General features: G+C 37.5%; 1 long non-coding RNA gene across 1 annotated transcript; it reads left to right on the forward strand.

Annotated features, from left to right (window-relative positions):
• The first annotated feature begins 3878 nt into the window (after positions 1 to 3878).
• Positions 3879 to 4312, forward strand: LOC147886539 (uncharacterized). The gene is made up of 3 exons (XR_015543287.1): positions 3879 to 3938; positions 4023 to 4112; positions 4204 to 4312. It is a non-coding gene; the product is annotated as an uncharacterized LOC147886539 (long non-coding RNA).
• Positions 4313 to 15106: the final 10794 nt, after the last annotated feature.

A 15106-nucleotide genomic window follows, 5' to 3' on the forward strand; every position in this document is an offset into this window, starting at 1 on the left:
CTGCAACCATATGTATATTCAAGAATGAGATCAAGTATTTGATTGAGTCCGAAAGACTTAATCATTATGTCCATGGAAAGCGTAAGATATCCTCAACATCAGAGGTCTTACAGAAGGCAAGTGCTGTATGGACACATTTGGTTTTCCAAATCTTGATTTGAAGAGAAAGGTCACAAAAGCAGACGCCGACACACACAAACTTCTATACTTCTTTGAGTGTAGTTGTGCCTAGGGGAACTCAAGAGCGAGAAGAAAATATGACAAGCCTCAAGGTGGTGAGAGACAAATATGCCAGCTACACTTCCATCATATTTCGTCCTGTTGAAGTGTTCAATGAGATGCTTGAAGCGTGCATTGCATGTGAGTGTGGAGAGTTGACCTATGAAGCTCCTTTGTTTTTCTCTGGAAAGTCAAAGGTAATGGATAAGGAGTTGACGGCAAGGATGTGGAGCCTATAAAGTACTTACCTGACAAGTATGCATCCATGGAAGCACAAAAACTTTTAAAGAAAGAATGGTTTTTTGGAAAGAAAGACAAAGACCACTGCTTGGAAGAATGCATCAATGTATAGGTGAGGCGTGATGCAGTGCATAGTACCATTAAGTATTTGCTGTCAGAGAGACAAATCCCACTTAGTCATTGTAACATTGACTATAATGTGGTCAAGCATATAGCTTCTTTGTCAACACCCAAGGTAAAGCTATGGGCAAACAGGTGGATTAAAAAGGATGAAGATGGGTCAAAAATAGTAACCTCTTACATGAGAAAAGAAATCCCACAACAGGTGGTTGCATATGTGGAAAGATTAATTAGTGAGATAAGGATGCCGACAGATATGCACCAAAGCTTTCAATTCAATGTAGAGGTTACATCAGAGTCTGGAAAGCTTGTGAACTTCAGGGGAGTTTCAGAAGATGACTTCATCAAGAATGAGTCAGCATGGGACAAGCCACAACTATTCTTCATCAATGAAGTTCTAGCTATGATATCCATAACTTCATTGATAGAATAGTATATACCACCATTAGCAAAGTGGCAATTTGCAACATTGTTATTTTTGTCGATAAACAAGACAAAGAAGCCATGTAGGTTACTCTAGAGCGAGCATATTCATCAGATTTGAAGATCTATAGTGGTGTTTATGCAGCAGAGAGAGGCAAGAGACAATGTGGCATAGTGATTCAATCTCTTGAATCATTCTTCTTGTGTATGCAGAGTCCCGACCCTGATCACTCCTTACAAAAGAACATAAGAGGGAATTCAAATAATTTGAGATTGATGCTAGAAGAGCAAGATATTCCCAGGTCCATACATTATCAAAAAAACAACTATGGAAGTCCAGCAAAAAGTGGGAGTCTCTTGCTTACCATGGTGGAGAATTTGCTACCGGCAGGTTGGGAGGTCACCTTGTGCAAGATGGGATATTTATTTGAGGATCTCCTCAGAAAAGGGAACTCCACAAATATTATTGAAAACATGCATTTCATGGCCTATTTTCAGCTTCAAGTAGAGCACCACAGGCTATGAAAAAGAGGTAGAGCACAAGGAGACTGATGACATGGATGATGACCTTAAAGATCATAATGTCCCAGTTGATGATGATGAAAAGATGGACTTACATGACCCGTTCAGAGAGAGGTTGGTGGATGAAGAGAAAGATGATGATGCCTTCTTTGATAATTATGGCTCGCAGGGTTATGTAAAAAGGCCACTACAACAATACTTAGCGGTATGAACTCTCTATTTCTCAACTAAATACAATTTTTAAAATAAGATTTAAATTTAAAGATAATGAATCTAATCTCTCATAATTGTTTACAGGCAATAGAGGGAGAAGAAATGGATGAAGTCAATATGGAGGCACTCCCTTCTACTTCAGCAATGCAACCACCTCTAAATTTGGTTGAAGAATCCCATGAGCATAAGAGCTTTAAAGACACCATGGAAAAGCAAATGATCGCTAACATAGAATACAAGCTATGACAGAGAGCCATTCTGCAAAATTTAGCTACATTGGATACAATGGAAAGCTCATTTGAAGTTAGGATCGTTTTGAAACAAGAACCTCAGTATTTGAGCTTTGGTAGAGAGAAGGTTTCAAGCCCTTCTCAGGTAACGTTTGTTTATTTATTGCTACTTCAATGAGCTAACATTTGTTTATTTGTTTATAGTGTAGTTATATCTCAGTTTCCTAGTGCAAAATGCAAATCGATTCTATGAGCTAACGTTTGTTTATTTCTTGGTGTAGTATAGTTATTTCTCAGCTTCCTAGTGCAGTAGTGCAGAATCATGTCTACATGCTTGATGCTCTCCTTTCTTCTATTCTTAGCTCTCCTCAAAAGACTATAGAAGATGTTTGTACCTGGTTAAGCCCTTTGAATTTAGATGGGGTGCTAGTCATCTTTATGCCTTATCATGAGGAGTAAGTATTAACTCCAGCCTTATTTTTACTATTTCTTTAGCAAGTTTGTGTAAAACAATAATCATTTTTAATCAAGTCGTGTTGCTAACATTGGAGTCTGATTGTTTGGGACCTTGAAGTCAACCATTTGTGGTTTATGAATTCAATGGAAGGCTATCATGCCAACTCCCCAAGGTAATTATTCTCTTAATATTTTTGTTACTTTCTTATTTTGTATCTTATGATCATGACATACTAAAAATTTCATATGTCATGATGGACAGTGCTACATATCAGCTAGTATCTGCTGTCAGAACAACCACGGAGCAACAAGACCAAGTAGAATTCAAATGACATCTACCAGTGGAGCAAAAAGATGGGCACAGCTGTGGGTGGAGAGTTGCCTACAACTGCATGTTGTTTCTTAGAGAGATTTTTGATTTGGAGTTACCAGTCAAAATGGAATCATATACAAAAGCCGATCTACTAGCGTTTCGAGCTGAGAATATTCAGCGTCTAATTGCTACCATTGGGAAACAACCTGAAAATATGACTACATTGCAGCATGTATAAAACCTTATCTTTATACTTGTATGCTTGTTCAAGCCTTTAATTGGGATGTGTAAATCTCATAACTTTTTTATATTTTCCTCCAAGAGGAGAAGAGACTGAGTCTAATGAAAGCATGCTATCTTTATACTTCTATGATTATTTAAACATTTATTTTTATTTGGGATGTGTAAATCTCATAACTTTTTAAATTTTTCCTCCAAGAGGGGGAGAGACTCACTCTAATGAAAGCATGTATGAAACCTTACTTTTTAAATTTTTGCTCCAAGAGGAGGAGAGACTCACTCTAATGAAAGCATGTATGAAACCTTATTTGTATGCTTCTATGTAGTCTAATGAAAAAACCATTATTAATGTTGGGGAACAACCTAAAATTATGACTACATTGCAACATGTATGAAATCTTATCTTAATATTTCTATGCTTGTTTAAGCCTTTATTTGGGATGTGTACATCTCATAACTTTTTTATATTTTTATAGCAGGAGGAGGATGTAGAAGACATAGCAAGTGAAGAAGAATATGATGTAGGCTACTCTCTCAATAAGATGAGTCATGAAAATATGACTCTATTGCAGCAGATTGGAAGTTCATTCACCGCTATGTTGTTAATTCGACAACAACCTCATTATTTGAATTTGGTGAAGAAAAGATTTTAATCCTCTTGAATCCTAAGAAAGAGCTTAATGTCAAAGTCATTACAACCATCCTCAGGTTGATGCAGCCTTTTCCTTGGCTTTATACTTTGCTTATTTTGATTAAACCCAAGAAGCTAATACTTTTTTTTATAAAAATAGTAATGTTATAGCAGATTTTCCTCAAAATATACAAAGAGTTTCATATATGCTCGATCCTCTTATTTTTGAAGTGCTTAGTAACAAAAAAGAAACCATAGAGGATGTTTGCAAGTGGTTGAAGCATGTTCCTATGAATGAGGCACGAGTTATCTTTACAGCATATTATGAGAAGTAAGCCACAAACGCTACTTGTTTTTTCTATTGCATTGCTAGAATTGTCTCAAACACAGTAATTATTCTTTATTGATAATGCAGCTCACATTAGAGTTTGGTGGTCATGGACATCTTTGCTAAGAAGTGCTTCTTTGCCAACTCAATGACATCCATCCATGGCACTGTGTTAGAGTAAGTATAGACTACAGTTGTTGTCACTTCTTGACATGTAGATTGATATGCAATGCACATATTCACTGTTGTTATATGTTTTGATGTGCAGATTGGCTCGAAAGTTGGTAGGTGCTATCGACACAGTAATGCGGCAACATGACTTGGCACAACAAATAGAGTATATAACATGTCAGGTATCACATCAAGAGGATAACCACATCTATAATTGTGGATGGAGGGTGGGCTACAATTGCTTTTTGGTACTTGGTCGAATTTTTGAGATACAAAATGACACCACACTAGCAACATATACGGACTTGCATCTCTATGCATTTATAACATGTACCATTCGAGCAATCATTAAGGGCAACATTATGGACCCTCCCACAATTCAAATAGATAATGGCTCAGAGGAGTGCGAAATGAATGCTATCAAAGAGTCAAAGGGGATAGAAGACCTCAACTCTACAAACATGGCTGCATTGGAAGAATTGGGAAGCTCTTTTAATGTTAGGGTTATGATTCAACATAGACCTCAGTATCTTGAATTTAGTGGAGAGGAGATTTCAATCCTCTCTAGAGCTTCAAATGAGGTCAATAACAATGTTATGATGGCCATTCTCAGGTTTGTTGATACAAACTTTTTCTCTGCTTGATAATTCAATATTTTGATTAAATCTCATAAGCTAATATTCATTTATTTGTTGGTGCAGTATAGTTCTCACGATTTTGTAGAGCTATACAAAACGGTGTGTATATGTTGGATTCCCTCCTTTCTCTTATACTTAGGAATAGCAGAAAGACGATAGCCAATGTTTGTAAATGGTTACAGCCTTTGCATTTACATGGCATGCGAGTCCTATTTATGGCATATCACGAGATGTAAGTATCATGGCAACCTTTATTTTCATCTTATACTAGCAACATTGTGTTGAATAATAATGGTCTTAATTATTCGTGCAGGGAACATTGGAGTCTGGTGGTTTAGGACCTTGAAGACAACTATTGTTGGTTTTTCAACTCGATTGTAGGCTTTCATGGCTCAGTGCAAACGTAAGTATTCTATTAATCTGTTGTTACTTCTATATTTATGTAGTAGACACACTAAGTTTTTTTAATATGTCATGATGAGCAGGTCAGTTGAGAAGTTGGTATCTGCTATCAAAGAAACAGGACAGTACAAAGACTCGCTACACTTCCAAAAGCATTTAGTAGTAGAGCAGGAAGATGGGCATAGTTGTGGGTGGAGAGTTGCCTATAACTGCATGTTGATTTTCAAAGAAATTTTCTCACTTAAGCCATAGGTCTCATTGGAAGACTTTTTGGAGCTCAAATATTCAGAGGAGGATATACAATTGTCTAGGGCTGAAATCATTCGAGACCTAATTACTGCCATTAGAATACAACATGCACTGAAGCAATATCAGAGCTTGCATTTAAGGAAGAGGAGACTGAGTCTACTATGAAAGCAGTGCATACTACAGAAGAAGTAGAGATTCGGTGTACACCTACAACACCATAGCCTCCATTGGAAGCATCAGAAGAGTTGCCACAGCCTCCGCTTGCATTTAAGGAAGAGGATACTGAGTCTACTCTGAAAGCACTACATACTACAATAGAAGTAGAGACTGAGTGTACATCTAGAGCACCACAGCCTCCATTGGAAGCATTGGGAGAGTTGCCATAGTCTCCACTAGAAGCATCAGAAGAGTTGTGATGCATGTATGATGTTGTGTTTGTATATATGCATGAGGAGCATATTCTCATGATTTTGTTTATTCCATGAATATTATGGTTGACATTTATTTGTTGCAATGTATGAATCATGATGTAGTCTTTGTTGATTATACACCAATTTGTGACTTATTACTTGAGTGGCATTTAGTCATGATATTTATATATTTATTTCATGCACATAATTTTATGATATGAATGTGTGATGATGTGATTATTTGGAAATATAACCTTGTGTGATGAGAATTTTGATATGAATATGTGATGATGTAATATAAAAGGGATCTAAGACAGAATTTGAGTTCAATAAATGAAGTCAAGTAGTAACTAGTCATTGTCTTAGAGGGAAAGTGGGAGAAGGAGAGTGAGGGAGCGATAGCGAGGGATGCACAGTGAGCCACCCCTCCTTCAAGAGTGATAGAAAGAGAGGGAAGATGTAAAGTGAAAGATGAACACAAGTTAATCAGAAGGACTAGGATGTAAGAAATAAGAGAGTGTTTGTGGAAGGACTAGGATGGAAGAATACAAGTGTTTGTGGAAGGACTAGGATGTAAGAAATAAGAGAGTGTTTGTGGAAGGACTAGGATGGAAGAATACAAGGCACGATATGTTCGTTATAATAAGGATAAGGTTTGGAATAAGGGGAGAGAAGCATTGGGAATGCTCTACTTTAAGTGAGTGGAGACTATCTAACTGAATAAAATTTTGAGAGCATTGGGAATGATGTACTTTGAGTGGAGCATTGGGAATTGATACTTTGGAGTCAAATATAGGGAAAATCATTCAAGGAGGATATGTTATGCACATGGCTGCTTGACTTGAACTCAACAAAAGAGGTGAATATCCCTAGCTTTCTTTTTTGCTTCTTTTAATCACGTACTTCTTATGCTAACGAGTTAAATTTTCGTACAAGATATGGCGGTGGCTAGAAGCTGTATTGAAAAAAATGGTGAAGATGAGGAAAGCCAAGAGAGAAGAAGAGTTGTTCAATCTTACAAGTCGGCGGAAGATTTGAAACAGGTTGTGAGGAGAGTCTGTGAGGAGATTTGCAATGCCAGCCTTGGTTACGCATGGCCTGTAGGTTTAAAGTCTGCTTGTTTTCATGAAGCTAATGCCATAGTAGGCACTTTCAAGGACATATGCTCTCTCTTATGACTTAATAGTCAAGTGATGGAAATTTAATTCCATAGAAATTTAATTCCATAGAGACTTATGTGTTTTCTAAAGTAACTGTAATAGACAAGAAATGAAACTATAGTTCCACAAAGACTTTTTAGTTCTCTAATGTAAAGTTGTAATAGGCAAGAGAAACAAAGATGAGATCTTCTAGGCTGAGCTAATGGAAGGTGTTTTTTAGCACCATATGGCTTTGAGTTATATGATCTACTTCTTGTACAAATGTGTCATGCTTTTTTTTAAATGTACTCTAGTTTTAATAACATGTCACTCCATTTTTTCTAATTTGATTTTTTAAAATCTTACTTTTTGTCTCTTTAATTAATGTGATGTCCTCTTTTTTTAATGTACTCTAGTTTTAATAACATGTCACGTCATTTTTTCTAATTTGATTTTTTAAAATCTTACTTTTTGACTCAAAGTTTTGTTTTATAAGAGCCTCTTTTTTTTTAAATGCTTTATCTAAAATTATCTCACAAAACGAATTTGGACAGTGCACCAGTCCAAAATTAATGAAATAGGTGTTGTATTCCAATCTCATATGTTGTTACTTGATGTCTTGGTAATTATCAGTTTGATAGTCTTGCTAGAGGACTCAGCTTGGCCATTGCACACTAGAGATAATATGTAGTGCCATCCTAGTGCATTATCATGAGTTCCTTGTTCAAGAAGTTAAAGAATTCATTCATAAAATGTGCCTTGGTCATTAACAAATTCAATTGGACAACCATAACAACAAATGATGTTTTCAAATAAGAACTTGGCCATACTGCTAGATGATGGTCTAGTGATTGAGGAGCCTTTATTAGATGTAGCAAAATGGATAGTGCGGCTCCCAAAAGTCTGTATCATACATGTCCCCAAATGTTTGAATATAATGTGCATGAAGATTTTGAACACGAAGGTACATGTGTATCATTTGTATGTAAGACAGTCCTACATCAAGATCAAAAAACAATTTATTATAGATGTTGAGATGGAATTCCTTACCCATGCTCTCATTTGCTTGGGGACATCTTTGAGAAAAATGATAAATGGATGGAAAAACTGAATGGAGGCCATGACAATAGGGTGGGGGACTTCAGTGTATGTTTCCATGAATTTCTCCATGTGGTAGATTTAAAGAGTGTAGGAGGTAGCAACTTTCAAGAAGTTGAAGCAAGATTACCTAAGAAAGCATCAATAATTTTGCTTCTAATTCTAGAAACCAATGGAAATCAGATGGATATGGAGTTGGGAGTGCTGGGAGAGACCTAACTCCTATTCTTCCCCCTTCCTCAGATAGCCAAATGCATGAACTAAGGATACAACTACTTTTGGAGGGTGATGAGGCTATGTGTCCCTTCATTGAATATATTGCTATATTTGAGGGACCCTTCCTCTCTGAGACTAATATTTTTCCAAGTTTTCCTTTCACCCCATCTGACTGGGAGAAGGTGTTTAACTCTTTGATGAGCTTTCCTCTCTTGCTTAGAGGACTCCTCTCTTTAATAATTATTTCAAAGTCAAGCCAATCTAAAGGCTTAAGGGAGTTCCAACTTAGGCTCAAAGGCCCTCATACAAGGGGCTTCTCAAGGAGTTTAGAGGAGGTATTTTCATAATGCCTTTCGCTAGGCATGATCCTCATGCTGGATGCATAGAAGGTGAAAGAGGAATTAGACCTCATCACGAAAAACATGGTTGCCAGTGGAGAGAAGGGGAAGGATACTCTTCAATCCCCAAAGCCAAAGATGCAAAGTTGTGCAGAAAATACAACAACGGGAATGCCAATAGAGAAAGATATCCTTTGGTAAATTCCCTAAAAAAGACTCCCCTAGTTTCAATGGAAAAGATTCAGTTAATTCCTTAGAATGAATGAACATCCCTCACCATGATCAAAGTTATGGCTCCTCCTCCCCCTTGATACAAAACATTGGGACACAAGTAGGTGAACACTCCAGCATTAATTTAGAAAGAGACACTCTTGTAGGTCTAGACAGATATGTGTACATAGGTTCAAAGAGACCTTCCCACCTAGAATCAAGAAGAGATTCCAAAATAGGTCCAAAGAGCTCCCCCCTTGGCCCGCATGAACATGCAATAAAGGAGCACAAAACTAGAGCATAGGGCATCCATGCCAACTTTCAGTTAAGGCACACAATGTGAAAAAAAGGCATGCCTTGGCAATGAATGTAAGATTGCCACAACCTATGTAGATGAATATTTATAGTGTGAGTCCATGGAGTGGTTGAAGACACGTTTGGATCTATAAATAAAAAATTAGGTACGCACTAAATGGATGGAAAGTTCAATGTCACTAGCATTCAATTCATGAAAAAGGGATATTGTTTCTTTCTCTTTGAGAAAGAGAACATGGCATATAGAGCCCTACACTAGGGTCTATGGACTTGGAGGAACCAGCCTCTATACCTATCAAGGTGATCTCCAAAATTTTCTCCTAATAAGCCCAGGTCCACTAAAATCCCTATGTGTGTTGAACTTCTTGACCTTCCTTTCTCTCTTTGCAATCAAGCTAACAAGCTTTGGTGAGGTAGTAGGGGTATAAAAGGAACAATTCATTAACCCTTAAGGAAATGCTCAAGTTTGTATCCAGTCAGATTTGGCTAAGGAATTGCCTAAGACCTTGATGACTATGACTAGAAATGGGGAAATTTACAAGGAACATCCACTGGTTTACAATTGAAACCTCCCTAATTCCTATTTCCTTTGTGGGTTGCCAACCCATATTGTCAAAGAACATCCTCATAGAAAGGGAAAGACTTGCCCTTAAGGAAATGATCAAGTTTGTGTCTAGTTGGATTTGGCTGAGGAATTGCATGAGACCTTAATGATTATGACTAAGAAGTTTGGGTTACAAAAAGAAAGTCATTTTATTAAATTTGCTCACCACCGCATGGTCCTTTTTTCTAGTTCCATCCGCAATAATTAGTTAATTTGCTACTTCTCCATCCATGTCAATTTTGATCACAACAAATGATATAGTGCCCATTGCCATGTTAATGTGTTTTAGGGACCTACAATTTTTCAAGACGTAAGGCACATATGTTGCAAGTTTGTGGTTGTTCAATAGAGTGGTAGTTATGTTGAAAGGTTCCCCTTTTAGTACACTGGTTATGGCATCAAGATGAATAGAATACTGACAAGTTCAGCACTACAGGCCCTTCTATCCTATAGAAGGAATCTACTTCCAATGTGTCATTGAATTTTTTGACATATGAATGAGGCACAATGAACATGATAGTATTTCAATTGTGTTTGTCAGTAAAATCAACCCTCAAGACAATTGGTTAATCAACATATTTTGCCTTGTACATGCCATACTTAACTAAAAGTTCCCTTCAAAGGCAAACCTATGCTGATGCAGTCCATGAGTTGTCATATGTAAAGTACAGGAAACAAGTTGGGATCTTTGAAAGCATGGCCATGCATGGAAACTATGCCTTTGGAGTTATCTTCATTCACCACAGGTAAAATCTTCCCACCTTCATTGCTTCGCAACGAGGATGAGTGCATCTTATCTTCACCACTCTTTATGGGGCATTGAAGAGCTTGTTGCAAGTAGTTTATAAACTTTAGTAAGTTGTTTAATATTTAGTTAGTTTGTTTCTTAATTTGAATTTTGCGCATTATCCATTTAATCAAACAACAAGTTCTCATCATGTCATGAACATCATGAAGTTTACAATGGTTGTAATAGTGCATGCTTATGTGCCTTTGAAGTAGCAAATGCAAATAACAAGATCCATATAATTAAATTGGAAAGAATTCTTTGCATTTGAAAGGAAGTAACATCTTTATTTAACACTAAAAAAGCATTCACCATAAAATGTATGCAACAAATTTGCTTAGAAAATGATATTAAAATTCTCATGCTATCAATTACAAAAATTATTTGCCCCAAATTAAACATGCTTCAGCAACAATGATAGATGCTAAGTTGGAAACAAAAAGCTTTGTGTCAATCCTAATTCTTGGATCAAATTTTAAAATGTGTTAACCAAAAACTCATGAAACAATCTCACCCAAATACACTCATCATTTCTACTTGCAACAACTTCGTGTGAATTCCAATAGAAAGTGACTACATTTCCATAGTTGAGGTATGCCTTCTCCAACCATAGCTCAGATTGCAAGTGTGGGGATTAAAGGCCACTGTACCTTAACCCCGATTATGTACAATACTCAAACACATGTATAAATGAATGACATAGAAGATTAGGGTGCTCTACACCCACCAAGACTTGTGTGGCTCTCTCTTTTGGCTCTCCCTCTCCCTCACCTTCTTTCATTCTGTTTATGTTGTTGAGATCTATGGTATCAGAGCATGGGTGTTTTAGCTGGGCTCGAGTGAGCCTGGAGCTTGAAGTCTGCTATTGTAGCTCTGTGGGAGGAAGGAGAAGCTCCATTGGGTGACTTTACCTACATCTTGGTGTGCAGAAACCTTTGGAAAGTTCTTTGAGTGGTTTTGGAGCAAAAAAGATGTTTTTTAATGATTCCTCTGTTCCTTTCAACGAGACTGAGAGTCTAGAATGACCTACAAAGGCAACCATTGCTTGCTTTTTGTGTCCATTACACTTCAAGAGTTTAAAAACCCCTTCATTCTTGAATTTGGGATCATTTCGTTGGATTTATGACTCACTACCAACATTTTATGCCGGTGGTTGGAACTCAACTTTGAAGCAACCATTCATAGATCTGTTAGTTTCGGTGGACTCACGAGGTCCTAAAACTTCTACGTTGCTCATCATTCGCACTCTGGTGGTGTTTACAAACAAGTCTATTTGCAAAAACGTTTTTTGGTCCATGTGTTGCACTCAGTGATTGGGACCATGGTTTACAAAACCTTCAGTTTCATTGTGTTTTGGAGGCCCAAATACCCCTACTTGTCAGCTCTCGCACGATTTCGTGGAGATCTGGAGAAGTTTTGTATCTCTGAGATGTTGAATGGTTTATTTCTCTATCAAAAATCCATTAAAAGGTTCAATCCTTTGAATTTTTGATAAAGATATTCTTACCGAGTCTAATTATACAGTGACACCCATGTTTTGAGGCATCCTAGGTTCTATTTTCATTAGCGATCATTGCCATGCATCATGATTTCTTAGATATACCTTATGCAGATCACTTTGGTTGCAATCTAAGCCGTGTACACTCATTTGGGGTTTGCATTGGGTTGTATGGATGCTTTACAGTCCATTTGGATGCATTATGGTCCTTGTTGGATGCGTTCATATGCCCATATTGCCTTGTGGGATGCTTTATTGTGGATGTTTAGCACACACATGCTATTTTATGCTAAGGGACATCTTTGACACATTGCAATTGATGCACTGATAGTGCTATTCTCCCTTGGATGAGACGTCATTGATGCTTATGCCCATGGATGGTGTTTATGCATGAGGCATTTGGCTCTTATTGACATTAGGTTTGCCTATCCCCACAACTTGTTGCTTTATGCTATCCCCCTGACTGTAGGGATACCAAAAAGTATAAAAGGCCACCCGATCCCCTCGAGTCATCGCCTTAGCAAAAAGAGCAAAACTTTGTCAAAATTCTACCAAATCTTCCTTAGCCCTCTACCCCTTCCATCATATGCATGCATAGTATATGCACATGAGTCAGTTGCATTTTGATTTGAGCCTTTGAGGTTTGGTAATATTACCTTCCATTGTGGCATATATATTTGGGTGCACCTAGTATTTGGTGTGATTCTTTCTTGCAAGCACTAGCATTTAGAATTTTGCTTTATTTGCATCATGGCATCCTCTTCCATGACTGAAAAGGAGCTTTTTAGCATTAAAAAGGTTGATGGGACAAACTTTTCTTTGTGGAAAGAATAAATAAGAGATGTGCTTATTCAAAAGAAGAAGATTAAACCCTTGGCAAGGATTGAAGCTAAGCCTCTAGATACGTATGAGGATGATTGGAATGAGTTGGGTGCATTAGCAAAGTCTACTATTAGACTTCATCTTGCAGAGTCAGTTTATTTCACAGTAGTATAAATGAGCAAACTGCAGAAGATTTGTGGAAGAAATTATGTGCCACTTATGAGAAGGAAACTGCCTCTAATAAAGTTACCTCATGAAGAGGTTGTTTGAGTTGCAGATGAAGGAAGGGGTCTCCATTACTTCTCACTTGAATGAATTCAATATTATTCTCAGCGAGCTCTAGGCTCAGAAGGTGAATTTTGATGCAAAGACTAAGGCAATATTTCTCTTATGTTCATTGCCATCCTCATGGGATACCTTCCATATAGCTGTTAGTAACTCTGCACCTGGTGGAGTACAGAAGTTTGATGATGTTGTGGGTAGCTTGTTGGCTGAGGAGATTAGATGGAAGTCTATGGATGGAAACAAGCAAGATGCACCCTTAAATGTGCAAAGGGGCAGATCACAATTTAGGGGGAAGTCCCAATAAATAGGGAAGTCTCATAGCAAATCTAGGGCACGAAACATTGAGTGTTACCACTATGGCAAGAAGGGCCACATGAAAAAGGATTGCTACAAGCTGAAAAGAGAGAAAAAGGATAAGAAAAAGAATGCAAATTGGGGTGCAAATAAGAAGGAAGAGAGTCCCAGGGAGGATAAATGAAAAATGAAGATTGAGGAGATTAATGCAGTCACTAATAATAGTGACAATGACATTCTCTTCATGTCTAGTTTACTTGCTTGCCACTTCAAATTATGCATATTTCCAGGATTGGATTTTGGATTCTGGTGCTTCATTCCATGTTACTCCCCCTAAGGAATGGTTCCGCACTTATAAAAGTTGAAAGACAGGTTGTTTGCATCTTGGAAATAACTATGCATGTGACAGTGGCAGAAGGTGACATAAAATTTTCTAGCCAAGAGTCTCATTTCAGCGGCGGGTCAGCTAAATGATGTTGGTTTTCAGACCACCTTTGGCTTTCCGAGTTGGAAAATTTAGAAGGGCTCTATAGTTTTTTCAAGGGGTGCCAAGTGTATGACATTGTATCCCTTACATATATCAGGGGTGTCTGATCATGTTTTTACAATAACGGTGCAGCCAAGTACTTCTTTGTGGCATTGCACATGAGGCAAAATGGAATAAAACTCTTATGCCATTTGGGTTATGTAGTGCATTTGAGTTTTTTTTATTTTGAATTTTGTGAGCATTGTCTCCATGAAAAGCAAACTAAATCAAACCATAAAAGAAGGGGAAAGAAAGAGTTTGAAAAGATTGATTTGGTGCATTCAGACGTATGTGATCCCATGCCTACACGGTCATTAGGCGGGACTGAATACTATGTGACATTCATTGATGATACAACTAGGAAAATGTGGGCTTATGCTATAGCTTGGAAGAGAGATGTGCTTTAAATATTTCAAAAATAGCTAGATTTGGTTGAAAATTAGTCAAATAGAACGCTTAAATACCTACGGACTGACAATAGTGGGGAGAGTATCTCTCTCATGACTTTCAACATTTTTGTGATACACGTGGGATCAAGAGGGAAATCACGTCCCCTCGTACTCCTCCAAAGCAAAATCCAATTGCAAAAAACATGAACTGCATCATTCAGGAAAGGTTGCAATGTATGCTTTCCAATGCAAGTCTTTCTAGTGGTTTTTGGGTTGAGGCAATGAAGACTGCAGTGCATGTGATCAATAGATCACCTAATAAGAGTTTGATGGTGGTATTCCTAAAGAGGCATGGAGTGGCAAGAAGACATCTTACTCTCATTTGTGTAGATTTGGGTGTGAGGGATATGCACATGTGCCAAGAGAGCTTTAGATCCTAAGTCTAGGAAGTGCATCTTTCTAGGTTATGGTGAAAGTGGAGAGATGGGCTATCATCTTTGGGATCCAAAAGCAAAGAAGAACATATGAAGCCATGATGTGGTCTTCAATGAGAAGAAGATGCATAAGACACCCATGAGTGATGTGGAAATGAGAATAATTACTTTCCATAATGCATAGCATGTTCTAGTGATAGTGGTGGATAGAAGATAAATGGAGTGACAACTTTCACTATCTTTTTTCCTATTGACAAAAACAATCCATTGCTGAACATATGCAAGAAGCTCATCCCAAGTCTTATCCACTTCAAATAAAAAAACTCAAAGATTAATGGAATTGAAA

The sequence above is a fragment of the Dipteris shenzhenensis genome, chromosome 24, assembly GCF_047967505.1.
Source record: "Dipteris shenzhenensis isolate YYH24624 ecotype China chromosome 24, Dip_SZ_1.0, whole genome shotgun sequence".
NCBI classification, from domain to species: Eukaryota; Viridiplantae; Streptophyta; class Polypodiopsida; order Gleicheniales; family Dipteridaceae; genus Dipteris; species Dipteris shenzhenensis.